Raw genomic sequence first — 19,232 nt, 5'->3', positions numbered from 1 at the left:
TTACGTTATAAATTATCTCAGAAACCCAAATTAGAATGTCAAAGGAATTTGGCAGCAAAAAACAAAGGAAGTGCATGAACCTCCCTTAGGACAAATCCAACAGCTCATACTTACATGTCAAATAGGCACTGCCCTTACCATGTAACAATGAAACCCCAGATCCTCAGCTAGTGTGAGTTATCCTCTCTCTGCTAGTGGAGCCCTGTCAGTTTACATCAGCTGAGGATCTGGATCACTTGTAATTTATAGCAAATTGCCATGCCTCAGACTATGCAGCACAGTGTCTTTATCTTGGGATTCTTAGAACAGTTGCAATAGCTTTTCTTGAAATGCAGCAATCAGGATTTCTTTGCTTGGAAACAAATTTTATTCTTTAGCTTCAATAAAATGTGAAAGGGCATTTCAGAAGTTTAATTGTTTAGCATAAAGATTCAAAATAAGGTAAGTGGGCAGGAAGGTCATAAAACACTTTCTTCTCTTAAGTAATGGTTATTATTTCTGACTGTACTGAAACAAATCCCACTGTGTATCGAGCGTGCTGAGAGCGTATCATCTAAGAGAAACTGCATTGAATATTTTATTAATAAAACCAAAACTCAAAAAAAATCTTATGTCACATGCAAATAACATTAAAATTGGCAACATTCTTATTTCTAAACTGTTTCATGGTGAGTCAATTGGAAATTATGCACAAAGTATGGTATTTGTGACAACAAAGGAAGTATGAGATAGGCAGACTGGCATACATTTTTTTGTATCTATCCGCTATTGTCAATCGGAACAGAACATGCTGCAGAATAGGCAGGACTTGTAAATCTCATTTACCATGCAAGAATGGGGTAAAATAGGGAAATGCTTCTGAAAGTTGGTAGCAAGATGAATTGAACCTTAATCTGAGCAACTATATTCCTTCATTTTTACTACAAAGATTTAAGCATTTAGTGTAATGGTTTATGGGGTATTATGGTGCCTATGACCTATGTGCCCAGCTCTGAACTCGTAGGGTTAACATGGTCACATTGGGTCTGTACAAGTAAGTTAAAGAAAGCAAAGCTCCACATAGGAACTCACAACAGACTTTGTGTTGAGTGCCAGAACAAATCAACCAGCCAACAGAAATTGTCAAAGGGAAGGGTACTCACTTCAGGTATCTCTGAACTTATGATGTTGAACCTGAAAGTACTCCTAGAATGTCTTCATTTTAAGAAATATCAGGATGTGGCCTTTTGCTTATTAGTCTAATGGTCAATGTCTTTGCTATGGAAGTGGGTCATTTGACATCCATGTCCTCTTCAACTTGAGTAGGTTTGAAGTTCTTGTCAGGTGAGTACTGCCATCAGCTGGCTGTGCAATTCCCTGGACAAAAGTGTTCTCAGCCTCCAGCTGAAGCTGGGCCACTGTGCGTACCCTAAAAATAAAGATTTTTTTGAATGCAGGAAGTAGAAAAAGATGATGTTCATCTGTCCTGAAATGAAGCAATTTCTTCACCTTTGATTATAATGGTCATTATAGAACCAAAGGAAAGTGGACTACTAGGAACAAATGCGGAAGAATGAAAACTGATATTGTGAAAAGAAAACCAAAATTCAGAGCTGTGAAATGCTGAAGTTGGGAAACCCAAGCAACTGGAACTCCATTTCAGAGTTCTGCAGGAAGACCTCTATGGAATTGCAAGTCCATTAAGAAGATTTCATAAAATGCCATTGTACAACACAGCAGAAGGCAGTGATGTGTGGAGCTTGGAATATACAGTTCTAGTTCCTCAGGTTCAAAACAGATGAATTGAAAAGAAAAATGACACAAAGAAGATCTACCAAGATGTAAAATTAGAAGACCTTGCTCTGACTGATCTGGGAAAATGGTATAAGATTGTGTTTTTTCTAAACATGTCAATATAGTGAGTACCAGGAGGAGGAAAAAGGGATTTTAAGCTAACAGTGCTGGCACAGGAACAGATGGATATAAACTGGCCAGAAAAAAATTATGCTGAAAACTTCAGTACTGCATCGAAGGAGTGAGGTTCTGGAACAGCAATGCAGTTGCAGGTGTAGAGGCAACTCCCTCAAATCAAAATAATAACAACAAAATTAGTTTTTAAGAGGACTTTGATCACTTCATAAAAGGATTACCCACCATGGCTGCCTCAAGTAACAGGGCATGGGGTTCCATGATCCAAGAAGTCCCTTTCAGCCTTGTATTACTGTGAATTTAGAAGCTGTTACTAAAATAACATAAATACCTTAAGGTAATTTGAGTACTTAAGCAAATAGGTAGGTACTGCTCCATGTATCTAACATCGTTCACTAACAGCACAATGGTTATCCCTTATCTGTATTTAAAAGGAAATGGTTTTCCATTTCCCACTGTTAATCTTTCCTCACTGTCTATATTAATTACTAATGTCTGTGTTTTAATTCTTTTTTCACTGCTTAAATGTGTTGGATGCCAGCTTGGTTTGCCCAAGGGACCCTGAGAGATGGATGCATTAGTTGCTACTGTTTTAGCTAGATGCACAGAGCTCAATTTGTAAAAAAAAAAAAAACCAACCAAAAAACCCCCAAAAACCAGTAGCCAGAAAGTTACATCTGAATCTGTCTACCATACAGAAATGGCATATTTTCTTTTGTCAGCAAGTTGTATTATTTTCAAACCTATTAACATCAGTAGTCACAAGTTACTTTTCAGCTTTGAGAAAGCTCTATTTTTCAGATTTGAGAAAGCTCTACTTTTCTTCTGCACCCCGTTAGTGCCTAAAGGCTTCAGTAGCAGCTTTGTGACAGTGGAAGTACAGCAGTAAAAAATGATTCAAAGCCAGGAGTGGATATACTGTGTGGCTGCTACTTGGGCTTACCAACAGTTTTTATCTGAAAGTCACTGGTACCAACAGAAAAAATGTGGGAAGCACACAGAAAGTGCATAATTAAATTACAGTGCTTCCTTGTAGCTGATTTCTTGTAACCCCTGACCATGTTTTGTTTTCAGCATCAAGCTCATTGGAATCACATTACTGTGTAACATAGGTGCAGTTCACTTTAGCCATAAGCAGCTGGATCTTCAAACCTCAAATGGGCCCATATGCTCCTAGTCCTTAACAATTAAATCTTTTAATTTTAATTTATTTTTTTTTTTGTACTAGAAACTTTTTCTCAGACTCTTTCCTAAGATTTTTCTCGAGCTTCAGAAAGCTAAACATAATGGGAACATGCAAGAAGTCTACTACCCAGTTAATTTTGCTTCAAACTTCAGTAAACTCACCTGCATCTGAAGAAAGATATGAGAATGGTAGTCATCTCCTCTCACTTGTGTCTTACATTTCAGTTACAGCAAGAAATTACAGTCATAATGGAAGGGAATGGAGGTTGTCAGGGCTGTGAAGAGAAGGAAAATGGCTGATTCACAGGTTTTGTGAGCCTACGTTGTGATTTAAAATCAGTACAGCCTCTGAAGCTTTCTTCTTATTTCATACATTTAGCACCCTTTTGTAATTTTACACATTCATAGGCTAATACTAGGTGTATGGAGGAAAATATTTTAACTTCTTTGTATTTTAAAAAACATTTTTATTTGTCTGTTTTCTTCTCAGAATCAGTAATTCTTCATATAATTTGTAATGTTTTTTCCAGCAGAAAAAAAAACCAAAACAAAACCAAACGACAGAAATCCCATTAGAATATTTTTGTCTTCTTAGAGAAATTGACATGAACAAATCAATAGGAAAAATTGAGCTGATGTTCCATACAATATTTTGAATAGTTGGTCCTTAAGTAATTTTTGAACTCCAGCTCTCTCTTTTAAAGTCAAAAATCAACATATGTTTATTGGAAGGCCTGAGACAGATTAGAAGGCCATATTCAGAGGCTCTAATTATCCTCAAGCCAGTTTCCACAAACAACAACTTCACACTGGTTTCACTCATGTTAAACAACTTGGAAGGGCTGTCTTCATTTTATCTCATTTTTATTGTATTGTCCATATTTTGTACGAGTTTAATAGCGATAAAAAAACACTGGTAGCTATTCTGAATTTCATTGTAACAACAGATTGCTACCTACAACTTTCTAGCAGAAATTACTGAAATTTCTCAGGTCACAGGAGGTAACTGTCTTTTAATCTTTTATACAAAGGGTCAAATTCCATCCTTGAAACTCAGGATTTTTGTCTCTGCTATTCCTATTGGAAAGAGGTGTTGGACCACTCTGCCTTGATGGTTTTAAAGTATTTCTTGCCTCTGGGCCAGTTTATAATAACTTTTCTTCTGACAGCACTGCCCTTTAATTTAAATAGTTCCTTCCCTTCCCCCCCCCCCTCCAATTGCTGCATTTAGCATTCTGTTGAATCAACAGTTACATTACCTTTTCTCATCCTTAATTTTATTTAACAGAATAAGCCATTTTTCTCCAATAACTATATATGCTTCAAAGAATCATTCCCTTAAGATTTTTATAAGACCTGCTCATCTATGAGTGAGAAGTAGCATTTGACCATTAACCACAGAGCAAAGCCAAAGTCTTCCCTCAGAGAAAGATTTCCAGTCATGCTCTTGCAATGCTTTCCAAGCATCAGGTTAATAGCCATGTAGAGGAGGTGAAAAAAGTGTTTTCTGTCGATATACTATTAAAACTAGAAGGCAGACTTCAGAATTGCCTAACTGTGAATAATGGATTTATAAACACTAAGATCTACCCCTTAAAAACCTGATGACTGCAGAGCAAGCCATATATAAGGTTTCTGCTGTTGAAACCCTTTGTATTATGTTACCTCTGAATTCCTAGAACTGACCATGGTTTTTTGGCTCTGGTTCCCTTCAGGGCAACATGAGTGTCTGTAGTTTAAATTGAGACTGCTATTTTTGGTTACTGCCACACCACTTCTAAAAACTACTTCAAATACCTAAGATACAACCTAACAGAGTTAGTCTTAAGGCTGATAAGAAAATTATGTCTGTTGTATTTTATTCTTGTACCTTGTCCACCTGACTTCCCAACAGTTCTCCATGTTCTCATTGCCCTGAGCAACCTCTTCTGACTTTGAGAAGGAGGTTAGAGCGTATAACCATCTGAGTGCCCTTACTCCTGAAACTATGCTATGATGGTATAATTAACTGGGTGGGGTAAGATCACAAGTCTAAACAGGTTCCAATTTATTTTTGCTTTTGAGTTTCTAAATTTCTGCAAGACTTTGTTTCTGATAGATCTACCAAAGGTACAACACAAACTACTTATTTTTCACTGGAAACTATGGGATTTAACAAAAACAAGTTGAAAAACCTGAAATAAATAAAAGCTTGATGAACTAGAAAAGGCATAGTTTTTTGTTGAAGGAGCTGGCTGAACTGAAGTTTAGGAAATCCCTTCTAGCCCTGTGAATTCAGAATGAAGCTTTCTTTCATAGAATCATAGAATTATAGAATCCTAGAATATCTCAAGTTGGAAGGGACCCATAAGGATCATCAATCCAACTCCCTGCTCTTTGCAGGACTACCTAAAACTAAATCAAATGACTAAGAGCATTGTCCAGAAGCTCCTTGAACATGACATCCTTCCCTACTCTTACCACTTACCTGAGGAACCTCTTCCAGTGACCAAGCAACTTCTCAGTGAAGAACCTTGTCCAATATGATCTTCCCCTGATGCAACTTCATTCCATTTCCTTGTGTCCTATCGCTGGTCGCCAGAGAGAGGAGATCGACACTTTGAAGTCTGACTGAATGTGAGGTCTCCTAGCCCTCTCCCTTACCACATCTTCACAGGCAAAGGCTAGTTAGTTTTCATGCTACTTCAACCCATCTCTGAAATTCAAAGGTGTTGATAAAACAAATGAATTGCATAGCCTATTTTTTAATGATCCAGGAAGTTTTGTGCAAATATAAGAACCTGATAAGTGCTTAGGCTTTGAGGTGATTCTATGAATTGAATTACATCTTTGTATAATTCATGGTTTGTTATCACTACTCTGTTCACACCTTGCTGTGTGGAAGTTTACAAGTAACTCCCTGTGGTGCAAAATGCAAATGAGCTTCGTTTTGAGAACAAACTCAATGTGAAGCAGTGCGTTATGACTTTCCTAGAAAGTAAGATATTCTGAAGGCAGTTTTGATACTGAAAATGCATCCAGGCAATCATAAATTATAAAACTTTCAAAACTCTCCCACTTTAATTGAAATTCCTTTTATTTTTAGTGTTTCAAGCCTGCATATGTCGGTACAGCAAAAGCTGTGAAGCCTCTGAGGATTTAAGCAGTGTAATATATTTAAAAACAGTGTTTCAGTGTATGGAAAAACATGTACTTTTTACTACAGTACAAAGCAAAAGAGCGTGAATGAAATAAAAACACTTTAGAAATAAGAAACTATAAATATAAAAGCAAAAGCTGTTACTTTTGAGGCAAAAAAGAATTTAGTTTTAAGTAACCTTTACTTTTAAAAGTCCTGACATCTAAGTTAAAGGATTCTTTTTTCCCATGTCTTCCTAGAATTTATTTGTGATTGGAACATTGTAATTCATTAGTACTATCATCTTAATATCCTAACTAATGAGAAATTTTGATTTTCCTGTGACAATGACTGTAAATAAAAAGCCAGAAGATTGTGAACTAAATCTGACTAGTTAGACAAAAAAGTGAATTAAGGCTTCTGAGTTAAGGAAACTAGGAAAAGGTAACACTTACTCTTTTTACAGCCGACGCTGGTACTATACAAATTTAGTGCATTTTAGCATAACTTTTTGGGGCAACAACCAAGGCTCTTAGCAGTTATTGTAAAGTAAGTCATCCCATGCATTATTGCCTTGAAACCTGAAGCACTTTTTTCGAAATACAAACACAGGAAAAGCAAAACCATGAGATATCACCAACTCACAAGGCACACAGAAATGAGCCCAGAAAAGACCACTGAAAGTCTGTGTTAGAAAACCAAATAATTTTTAACCTGTAGCTTCTCTAAGGCCAACTTACATGAACTACTGTACTGAAATATCAGATATGGTCAAGCATATTAGAAAAATATTCACTGTGAGAGATAAGCCAGCAGTTAAAGATACCTATCATGTGTAACACATTCAAAATTCAAAGAGGCGCTGCTAAGCCCAAAGACATCAGTTAGCGCAATAGCAGGTATATTATTTCTTTTTTAAATCTTTGTTGCAGGCTTAGTCATTCCAGAAATCCCTTTGTTTTCTCTCCCATGTACCCATTCTGCCCAGCATAGAGATGGAACAGAAAAAGCTATTGCTGGCCAGGTAATAAGGACATGAGGAACCTCTGAGCCAAATCCAGACCTGAAACAAGCTACAGGGTCCTGACAACATGGAAATAGCTGCAGCTGAATCTCTCCTGCTTATTCACCCCATTCTCTTGAAATTATTTTGGTAAGCTGAAATTGTAAGGCATGATTTGAAGATGCGGCTAGGAAAATGTTTGGATTGAATTTATAAAATTCTTGAATGAATTAGTCATATATTTACACAGAGCTAATTCAGAAGTGTGATCTCTACTCTATGCTCTGTTGCATGTTAGGATGTTTTAATTTAGAAAAACAGAATTTCTACCTAAAATTGCTAACTTTGTTAAATGACTAGATCTAGTTCAGTTTCTGCTAGTATAGACTATCTTTCTGAGAGACATCTTTGTGTAGTTAGTGTCTGGAGCAAATCTGTGGCTTCTTTGTAGAATTCCTGTGTGACCTTGAGACAGTAATTTGTTTTATCAAATAACACAACGCTGTGTCTGAGCACATGCTAGTAAAGCTTTCCTACCTCATAGGGCAGGCTGTGGGAATCAACAGCATTGAGTACCTGAGGTGCTCGATAGTCTGGTGATTATAACCATACAAGTAGTTACATAGTCAATCCACCTATGGTTAGACGGTTGTGAAAGTGTGTGCTCTATGTATCTGTGTCTGATGTGACATTTTCTTAGTACCAAATTATCTGGAGACATTACAAGCAGAATTGTGGAAGGATCAAAAACAGCTCAAGTGGTTCACCCAGTCCCTTGTTGCAAGATAAACTGGCATGCAGCTGACACAAAACATCTCAAAGCCCTTGATTTGCTTTAGTGCCTTTTAAAGTACTTCTTCTGAAGAAGGAATATGTGTGTGCACACAGGAGTTATTACCAGCTACGAACTCTTTCTGCTGATATCCCACATTAGAACACTGCATGCATCTCTTCTAAAATCAGATGCGACACTGAAAAAATATTTGACAGAGGTATGGTTGTCTTTTGATCTTTATGAGCTCCTGACGTACTTCTACTGATCATGACCTTCTTACTACTTTCAGAGTTGTACAGAAATGAGAACCATCCCTTATGTGCTGCCAATTTTTATCTTACTAGAGAATAGTGATAATTTTTTTCTTTTTGTACATTTACAGTGTGTTGCCCGTAGGCCTGCATGGGATTTTTAACTACATCAACTAGAAGAAAACATAATAATATAATGATGATTATTAATGTAACATGTAATGGCTGGTTCTATAAAACAGTTAAGAAGCTTGCTGTCCTGTGCATTAATATTGATTTGGAGATGAGATCACTTTCCACAGAATTTAATGCAGCTTTGGTCTCAATTGCAAGTAAAATTCTTAAAGCACATCCTATTTTTAAGAATAGGACCTTTCAGCTGTGATAGGCAGTTCCTCAGTGACTGATCTAAACTAGTTCATACAGTAAATATGGGATAACTGGAGCTGTTCTAGTTTTATGATGATGATGAGCCTAATCAGCAGATGGGACCCATATTTGTAGATGTTCTTCATTGTTTCTCTGTCAAAGCATTTAATTTGTTCTCTTACTCTTTTGCTTGCTTCTCCTGAACAGGGATTCAACCCGAAGTAAAAATCATCTGAGAACTTCTGACTAAGGTAGGGGCTCATGTTTAAAAAACTAACCAATATGGCTGATGGATATGTATTTTGTCTGTTTATGCCCCTTTATGTGAAGAACTGCAATGCTGGACATCTTTTCCATGCAGGTTGTGGGTCCACCAATATTTGATGAAAATAATCTGCTGTCTTTCTTAGTTAAGATTTTTGTGAGTTCTTTCAGATCATTGACAAAGGTGTTATACAGTGTAAGAGCAAATCTGATCCCTGCATGACCCATTAACACATATTCATTTTGTTACACCTCCCTGTGTCTTAACCATGTTCTAACCCACTCATTTGATGACAAGTTGCTGATTTTGTTAATCACTGTAACTTCTTCGCTGAAATGTTGAGTAGTTCCAAATTATATACTTCATCAAAGTCCATTATAGCAGCAATCTTACTGCTAACATTCAACTTGGGTTTGATTTTTAACTGTTCAGGTAGGATTTAGGCTTTTTTTACTTCTTTCTGGTCATTTTCTTCTAATTTTATATTAAACAAATAACCATCATCTGTTCTTTTGCCCCAGGGTTAATGTCAGCCTAAGAGACTCCTTGTTACTCATGAAAGTTAGCTGAAATTTTAACAAAATGTTAGTTTGATTTTAGTCTCCAGAACTTCTTCGGTTATCTTAAAGTCAATGAAAACCACCACCAAGGATCCTAAGGGTTCCTTTTGCAGTGCTTCAGCTTAATGTAGACAAATTATCAGTACTTGCTGACACAAAAAATTCTGACGTAAGTAGCTGCTGTTTATCATCTTCTGAAGTTTCCAGTTGGAAAATGCGTGAAAAGCAAAATATAGTTGCCTTTCCACTTCCTTGTCTTTTTAATCCTTCTGCCTAAAAAAGAAAAAGAGAAATTATGTCTTCAATAAAATAAATATGCAAACTTTCAGAAGTTTAATTTACTTAAGTTTGATGGTCAAGAATTCTACCTGTGCCTGTCTTAACAGTTGTATAATTCTAGAGCATTAATATTCAGTGAATTATTGTTATTAGTAATATCTTCTTTTTTACATTTTGTCCAGTTTGCTCATATGTGCATACACGTATGAAAGAACTTTTGCATATATGTGTGTGGAGCTGCTTTCACTTCCTATCAAAGTCAGTTTGTGGTTTCAACCACTGTGGCCTTCCAGAGATGTGAGAGTGTGGATTTCTGAATACTTACTAAAGTGTTCTTAAACAATGTATGATTATTATTCATATGTTTTTAATTAAATTCTGTCTGATCTTGCCTGATCTGGCTCATATTTGTTTTCAGCTTTTTGAAACTGGCCCTTTGAAAGTATCAAGTGTATATATCACTGATTTGGACTTTCTTCCTCTTAATCATTGCAAATACAATTAAAACAAACTCACCTCTCTCCTAGACTAACAACATTCTCTACGAAAAATAACTAATATCAAGTAAATTGTTTCATATCCTTGAGATTTTTGCATTTACATTCTTATCTCTCATTGGTTTACATGAGTGCCTTTGAGAAGAATTAACATTTTTGTAGTGCAGCTTGGGTAAAAGTCAGTGCAAAGTAGAATCATGTAAGGAGCAGCAGGAGCCAAGTTATTTCTGAGGTGAAAACTCAAGACCAGTCTTTTTTCTGTAAGACCTGACTTTGGCTTGGTTAGGTTTAGTGTTGCTGGCTCAGTGCCGCACTGACTATCTGCATGGGGTAGCAATAACTTAGAGTCATTTTCCTGCTTGCAGTTTAGAGTCAGTTTCCAGCATGCAGTTCTGCTACCTACCTGTTCTTAAAGCTGTGATCTTCTAAAAGTTGTGAGTCCATCTTCACTTTTCCCTTATTAGTGTAATACAAATATAACCCTCAACAGCACATAAAGAAATTATGCCAAGACTTTTAAAAAGATACATCAAGTTAGACACTAAAGTGGTTTTGGTTTTAAACCAAATCCATGAAAGTTGGAAACCTGGGTAAGGAGGACAATCTTCTGCAATATCATAATTATAAATTTATTTTGGTTCCTTCTGCTTTAGGCCAAATACAACAAAGCTCTCACAATTTTATTTTATAGTGATAACTGACAATGATGGTGTGTTAGGGCCGTTTTGCAGGAATCTGACATACATGGAGAGCAATAGAATGGAAAAAGAGTTGGTTTTGCCTCTGAAATATCTACACTTTGGTGCAGATATTATTTATGGAACTCTGAAAAGCAGAAACTGGTGGTACTGCAGACCTAAATAATACGGAGACACCAGCACTTGTCAGAAAGCTTTCATAAAAAACCCACGCTTCCTTCTTACACCTGACTGCTGGTTGCAACAATTACCAGTAGTCCCCTCAGCAGGTCAGACACAGACAGTTCTGGGAGGTCATATTGGCAGTAAAGTATGATCTTCTCTACTCTTTGCCCGAAGGACCTTGGGCCTCAGAGGCATGAAGTCTGTGGCATCTGCTCTAAAGATGTCAGCAGCTCACCTTCTTGACCATCTGACTGTGGTCTCAGTTGCTTACTACCGACAGACCTCTCACATCTTCCACTGAAATCTATCCTTCACAGTGCAAACATGACAAAACGAAGCTCACAATTGTAAAGGAAGCTGCAGTGGAGGAAACAGGTTGTTTGAACAGACATGGATGGGGTTTGCCACATTTGTGTGTCTTTTGGGTATCTTTGAGGTGTCTCAGGTGCAATGCAGAAGTGGAACTGTGGCTTAGAGCATCACCAACTTCCATGTGTCACACAGTGTGTGCCTAAAGTAGGTCTACCCTGCTCAGCAGTGCTTGCAAGCAAAAAATCTGGATATATGGTTAAACCTGTATCCTCATGCTTTGTGCTTCTGTTTATCTAACTTGTGTGTTCTTGAATCCATCACCTGGGTTACCAGTGTGGGAAATGCAGGTAAGGTGAGGAGCCTGGCTCTGTCAGACATCACAGCTCTCACAGAGTGCCACAAGAGGTGAAGGTAGCAAAGGTGAACTTGGAAATAAAAATCTTGATCTCTGCCACATTAAAAAAACAACCCAGAAAACAAAACCAAACCACATTATGTTACCCTTTGAAATAGAAGGTTTTGCTTCAACTTTCTTGGGACAAAATTAAAGTGTTACATTTTGCAGAAAAATGTAATCTTTCTAGAGAAAAATCCTCATTCAGCTGTAATGAAGATATTTCCCAGTTCCTTCCATCTCTTTTACAGCTTTCTGCACTTTGAGACTTCACATTTTCAGAGAAAAAAACCCCCACACAAAACCTGTGGCTTACTGAGTCACTTACTGGCAAAGGGCCTTGTTTAAATATCTTCCTGAAGCGGTTGGCTTGGAGCTCCCTGTCTCTGAGGATTTCTAATGGATTGTTCTGCTTGAAATTAGGCCAAGAAGTTTCCTCAAAAGAATTGAAGCTTTTAAAATAGTTACTACTATTCTTTTCCAATTTAAATTTATCAGCTGCTTTCATCCATGGATTCCTAGTGCTCTTCCCTCCCCCCATCCAAAAAATGGATTTCTGCTTGTGCGGTACCACATTATCTCTGTTCTGAAAACAACTGAAAACTTCCCCAGCTCTGTTTCTACACTCATAGATCTGGTATTCAGCCATGAAATAAATGACTGCTGCCGCAGTAACACAGTATCAATTTAATAAACCAACATTTTCAACAAGTTTATAATTACCTGGAGGATGGTCAAGCGGTGGAGTAGGCTGCCCAGACGGGCTGTGCAGGCTGCACCCTTAGAGGTTTTCAAGCTTTCCTCTGGGACTATAGCTGCCCTTGCTGTGAGCAGAAGGTTGGACCAGACACCTCTGCAGGTCTACTCCAGCCTGCATGATTCCACGATCCTTTCCTGATCATCTTTTCAACAATTGGCTTGTTTTCTTTTAAGTGCAGTGTTAGAATTCATTTTTAGTCAAATGTCTTCTTCCAAATCCTTAAATTCACCCATTGCTTCCAAAATAGACAGCTAAGCAAACATACATCACTGCATTGTCAAATTGCACTTTGGAGTTTTCTTCATGTAAAATTAATTATCAGAGCTATCTCAATAACTGCTGTCATAAACATGCAGTGTTTCTCTCCTCTAAGTAGTTCTAAATAGATTCAGTCTCCAGCTTTTCCACTCACCTGGCATCTTTTCTACCTATGTGGTCCTACTGATAAACAGCAGTAGCACATAACACTATGATATAAATTGCTGTTGAGTTGGAACTGTGTTTTCTCACAATGAAAATGTTCCTCCACTTTTACACATTCACTTTTACCTTTGAATCTAATACTTTCTGACACTGTTTGGATGAGTCTGACTAAATGTGTTGCTATAGATTGTTTGTGTTCAAAGTGAGTGTCAGATTTTCTTGTGTCAACTGCTTCTCATCTCAAAAACATGAAGTAGCCCATCTCATTAAGGTATTTACAAAAATGAGCACGTTTTGCAACTCTACAGGAATATTTTCCTTGATGTGCCACAAATTAACATTTTTCTGGGAAACCAAAAAGATTTGATTTCCACTTGAGATACTCCTAAACAATTAGCTATATCACCCTATTGAGAGGAAGGACGTTAAATAGATTATAAAGGGCCAACTCTGAAAACCCTTGCTAAGGACTTGATTGCACAGTAATGGCAGAGCTGAAGAATGTGATATATGAACCTGTCTGAGGGGAGGATTTGTAGGAATTCCACCTCCAGTATTACATATGGAAACACTACTCCTATGAAAACTCTTCCTCTTTGCGATTTTCAAAGATGAGTTGCTAGGAATTCTGTTCCATGAAAGAAGTATACATACCCAATATAGCAAGGAAATCACAAGGATAGAGAAGGTTTGCAATATTTGCTGAGATATTTTTTAAACATATTTCTAAAGTTTGTACAAACCAGTTTGGGTACTATATAGAACAATATATAGAGTTATATAGAACATTAGATGTTCTATGTATTAACATATACTAATTATGTTAATATACAATTACTTACTTAAAACTGTAACAAAATCCTGAACTTGTGAAATTGGTATGATTTTTGGCATTCATTCCAGAGAACCAAAATTTCATTCAGTGTGAATTTCCAAAAAGAATACAATAACCTTTTAAAAGTGATAATATACTAGTTCTTAGCAAATTAATCAGTACTTCAAAATATACCGTAGAGGGAGAAAAAGGTCCTTTGTACGGTTCTGTGCCTATTTTGTGTGTCAGCAGCAAATGTTCTAAACAGTAAATTATTTAAAAGTGTGGCACTCTATGACATCTCTTTAGGTTCAGATCACTGAATTTGTAATGCAGTTGGCTCTGCAGACAGAAACATTTCTATGTGATGCATGCAAAACATTTCTTCACCGAATTAAATAATGTAGCAAATTGTATAAACTCCAATGGGACCACATATTAGGCTAATCTAAGATATCATGGAGTCATGGACTAATGAAGAAAGGATTGAAAAAATTAACCTAGTTTCTCTCCTTCTCTTATCTACTGTCACTGGGGGAGGGTGCGTCAGGGGAAGATACTCATTCCTTGATCCCTCCAAACCTTCAGAAATGTTTACTATGATTATTACTTGTCCTTTAAATAGTATATGTGTATATTGTGTAGCTTTTCTTCTTTTTGGTCTATCTCAAAACACTTTGCAAGTAGAATAAGTATCGTTATTCTTTTTATATAAAGAAAATATTTATTCTGTTATATATCTTATTATTTCTTATGTCTTTTATCTTATGTTGTAAAATAGATCAATAAAAAGATCTTTATAAAATGAAAATAAATCAATCCTCTCAGAAAGAGGAAGGTTGTTAGAGTTCTTTTTATGATGGGATCATTTATATTATTACAGTTCAGTATTTCTCTAAACTGGACAGAATCAAGGGTGTGATTTGCTTCCATTGAGAAACCGGGGTTGTGGTGGTGAAGTGTTTTCATCAGGCAAACCCAGCATCATCTTGAAGGCATGAGGACATTTGCATCACATTGCTACACTGAAAAATGTTAAAGTAGATGATCCATCTTTTTTTTTTTTTTCCTCAGATAGTAATAAACCTTCACCCATTGGGATAGCAGCAGGTTAGCAAGAATAAGAAAAGGTTTTCAGCATGTCAAAAGAAAAAAGCTTTACCTAGTCAGTAGCCCTCCTTCACAGTCGTCTCTCATGGCACTTAAATGACATTTCAAACTTCACTTCATCACCTTAGTGAGCTAATGCACTCTACAGCCTCACCAGATGTGTTTCTCTCAGCTGCAGTAAGCACTTTAACATGACTTCACCCTTCCACCCCCCTCCTGGGAAACTGTCTTGAGAGGATGTTTATATATTAAATTGCAAGAGAACTATGGATGAGAAATATCAATTCTCCTGTAGCCTCTGAACTGATCTACATTTCTTTCAACTCACTGAAATGGGGTCACATAGTTAGAGACAGACAAACCAGGGAGGAAAAAACAGTGGATTGCCTGTTGTAAAACTGGAGCCAGATGCCAAGGATATACTTGATGGAGAAGCAAGAGAAAAAGCAGCAGAATTACACTGGCAAAACTATATACAACACATACTTGTCTCTCCAGATACATCTGCAGTCAAGACGTAGTCTCTTCTGAAATGTATTGCGTGCTAGTGTAAATCCGTTGACTTTAATTGCATTTATTTCTACATTTTACCAATCTGATGGGTGATATAGGGTTACATACTGGTGCCCAGTTATTGCCTCTTTTTTCTAAGATCAGTACTGCTTTTCTGCCAAGTAAAGTAAGTCCTTGGGCACTTCGAGGTTGACTTCTCATAACATCAATGGGCTGAGGCCAGTTTTATGAGGCTCAACAAGGCTCAGTGCTGGGTCCTGCAAGTGGGCCACAACAACCCCATGAAATGCTACAGGCTTGGTGAAGAGTGGCTGGAAAGCTGCTCGGCAGAAAAGAACCTGGGGGTGCTGATTGATTGCTACTGAACATGAGCCAGCTTGTGCCCAGGCAGCCAAGAAGGCCAGTGGCATCCTGGCCTGTAGCTGAACTAGTGTGGCCAGCAGGACCAGGGAAGTGATCATACCTCTGTACTGTGCTATGATCCCCAGATCCTCCTTCCTACCCTTCTTGTAGATGGGCGTCACATTTGGTAATATCCAGTCAGTTGGGACCTCTGTGGTTAGCCAGGACTGCTGACAAGTGATGGAAAGTGGCTCAGTGAGCAGTTCTGCCATCTACCTCTGTACCCTTGGTGGATCCCATCCAGCCTCATGGATTTGTGTGTCTAAGTGGTGTAGCAGGTTGTGACCATTTCCTCTTGGGCTTCATTCTCTCCCTGTCCCTGTCTTCCAGCTCAGACAGCTGAGTACCTGGAGGACAACTGGTCTTGCTATTAAAGACTGGGGCAAAGAAGGCATTAAGTACCTCAGCTGTTTCCTTATCCTTTGCATCCAATAAAGGATGGAGATTCTCTTTAGCCCTCCTTTTGTTGCTAATGTATTTATAGAAACATTTTTTATTGTCTCTTATGGCAGTAGCCAGATTAACTTCTAGTTGGGCTTTGGGTCTTCTAATTTTCTCCCTGCATAGCCTCATAACATCCTTGCAGTCCTCCTGAGTTGCCTGCCCCTTCCCCTAAAGGTCATAAGCTCTTTTTTTTTTTTAATGATTTCCAGCCAAATCTCTCTGTTCAGCCAGGTTGGTCTTCTTCCCTGTCAGATTGTCTTTCGGCACATAAGTACAGCCTCTTCAAGATTTCCTTCTTGAAGAATGTCCTCAGTACAGGACAGCCATGGTCTTGGTATTTTCATTGAATTACATGTGCACATGGAACAGATAGGTGGAGAGTTACTAAGCAAGTATTACAGCCCAAATCTGCTAGATTTCCATAGTGCAACACTGCCTGGGAATAACTTTCATCAATTCTAATGCGAGTACGTTTGATGTTAACCCCATACTTTCTCGGTAGGATCTGTACATGGTAAACGATTATGGAACTTTCTTAAATTTTCAGATTGTGTAACAATATTACAGATAATCTTATAACAGTACACTGTTATCATACCATTACTCTATAAGAAAATGTTTTAAACATATAGAAGTGCACTTCCTTAAAAATATTGAACATGAGCCCTTTACTATTTTCATTATTCTTGAAACATACTTTTATAGCAGCTCTTGGAGTCACCACCAAACATTCATTTGCTGGGACAATTTTGAGAAAACTTATGAAAAATATTTCAAAAAGCCACTATTTTTGTGATCACTGGACAATAAGTGTTGACTCTGCTCTCAGAAATTGTGTTTTGGTGGCAATCCATATGCCTCGAGACAGATTCTTCCGTGGATTTGAGATGTAATTTTTCCAGCGCTATCTCCATTCAAACCAGCTAGGGGCCTGGACCACAGCTAAACTTCAGATTTATCTGACTAGTTATCTGGATACCTAAGGTTTGTATAACTGTAAAGTTATGTACAATTCTTTATACTGTGGTCATAATTACTGAAAGGAGCAGCACAGAAAAACAGTGCTTATGAGAAACTTCTGTAAGCTAGTTGCATTCCTGACATTTGGAGTATAATGTATTATTAATGAGTAAGTAAATGAGTAACAGAATACAGGAAGATTATAACAATTACAATGTGTTACCAAAGCAAAATTAAATAGTCTCAAGAATGTGGCATAGCGTGTAGCTAAGCTTATTTATTCACAAGCTCAAGTAGTTTAGAGTAATGTCCTTAAAGGGCAGTAGGGGAAGGCTAGTGGATGAAAGTCAGGTATCGCTTTTTTCTGTTTGCTTTCATTGTTCTGCCTGGTTTCTTCCACTTTTTATCAGAGCTGTTCTGACAGTAAAAATTGCAAAAACGATTAATAGTAATGGAGAGACAACTGTCACAGTACTTTACATCTCCTGCATGATCTGATGTGTGCATCCTACTGTCTGGGTCACTGTCACATGCTACTGCCGGCACATAGCCCACACGTGGAGTCCAGCAGGCTTAGAAGGGAAACTGGAATCAAAGCCACTGCCCATGACTCTCTCTGCCTTTAAACTGCCAAGCTGGATAATACTCTCATTTAACTTCCTAAACTGAACTGGAAGGAAAGCATTTTGGCTTGCTCATCCCTCAGATGACTGGAACAAAAGATGTCCATTTGTCTGTCAGCACTTATAAGACAGTCATTAAAATCTGTCCTTGAACACAGGCGTTCACACTGATTTTACTGGAATCCCAAGGCAAGATTCTCGGTAAGGGCACATAACAATTTCATGGAAACTGGTAGAATTATACTCATTTATACTGTCTGAAGAGATAAACTATATATCTGAGGTGAAAATGTGGCATTTTTTTCTAAAGCATTGAAAAAATCACACAAGGCCAAATTCCAGGTTTGTTTGAATATTTGTGTCTTTGACAAACTTCTGTGTAATCATTTTCCCACTCTGAGTGGGACACAGAGGTGTCAGCAGGTATTTACTGCCACAGAGGTTAAACTGACAGAGGTGTTTGCAGCATTTCCTACTTTGTGCATGGGAAATACTGCAAAGCTAGATAGGGATCTGGAGCGCTGGTTGGCAGCAGGCTCAACATAAGTCAGCAGTGTTCCCTGGCAGCCAAGAGGGCAAACCACATCCTGGGGTGCATCAAACACAGAATAGCTAGCCAGTCAAAAGAGGTGATTATCCCACTGTGTTCAGTATTGTGTGGCCTTACCTGAAGTGTGCAGTTCCGGGCCCCACAATTTAAGAAAGTTGTGATGGTTCTTCAGAGGAGGACAACAAAGCCAGTGAAAGTGCTGAAAGGCCTATCCTATGAGAAGCAGCTAAAGACTACAGGTTTGTCTAGTCTGGAGAAAAGGAGGCTCAGGGGGACCTCATTGCTATCTACAGCTTCCTGAGGAGGGGTCATGGAGAGGGAGGTGCTGATCTCTTCTTCCTGGTGTTCAGTGGTAGAATGTGTGGGAATGGTTCAAAGCCGCATCAAGGAAGGTTTAGACTTGAAGGTTTAGACTCCTCTCCTCTCCTCTCCTCTCCTCTCCTCTCCTCTCCTCTCCTCTCCTCTCCTCTCCTCTCCTCTCCTCTCCTCTCCTCTCCTCTCCTCTCCTCTCCTCTCCTCTCCTCTCCTCTCCTCTCCTCTCCTCTCCTCTCCTCTCCTCTCCTCTCCTCTCCTCCTGTCTCCTCCCCTCTCCTCCACTCTCTGCCCTGCCCCGCCCTGCCCCTCCTTTCTCTCTTCCCTTCTCTGTGTGTTGTAAATGATCATTTTTATATGGGCTACTGTTTTTATTTTTTTCATTCATTGCAGTGCTGCAGAATGATGTTACAAAACTGTATTTGAGATAAAAATCTAGTGTTTCTTAAAACATGATGATAGGAATGTAACCATGGCTGCAAGAGCATTCAATTCAGTCATAATTTAAGCATAACAATATGCATTAAGCACCAAAAAGGGCA

General features: G+C 38.1%; 1 long non-coding RNA gene across 3 annotated transcripts; it reads right to left on the bottom strand.

The window, feature by feature from the left end:
* Positions 1-563: 563 nt before the first annotated feature.
* LOC115609883 lies at positions 564-18,804 on the bottom strand. 3 transcript variants are annotated; one of them, XR_003992030.1, is made up of 4 exons: positions 18,496-18,804; positions 5,561-9,707; positions 3,256-3,368; positions 564-1,408 (listed from the first exon to the last, which is right to left on the bottom strand). It is a non-coding gene; the product is annotated as an uncharacterized LOC115609883 (long non-coding RNA). The 3 variants fall into 3 exon arrangements; XR_003992031.1 differs by lacking the exon at positions 18,496-18,804 and having other exon boundaries at positions 5,561-5,788; positions 8,792-10,238; XR_003992029.1 differs by lacking the exon at positions 18,496-18,804 and having other exon boundaries at positions 5,561-10,234.
* Between the last annotated feature and the right edge of the window lie 428 nt (positions 18,805-19,232).

This window comes from Strigops habroptila, chromosome 6 (genome assembly GCF_004027225.2).
Source record: "Strigops habroptila isolate Jane chromosome 6, bStrHab1.2.pri, whole genome shotgun sequence".
NCBI lineage: Eukaryota > Metazoa > Chordata > Aves > Psittaciformes > Psittacidae > Strigops > Strigops habroptila.
Note: the sequence above shows the minus strand (reverse complement) of the source record. Positions and strands in the feature narration are given on the sequence as shown.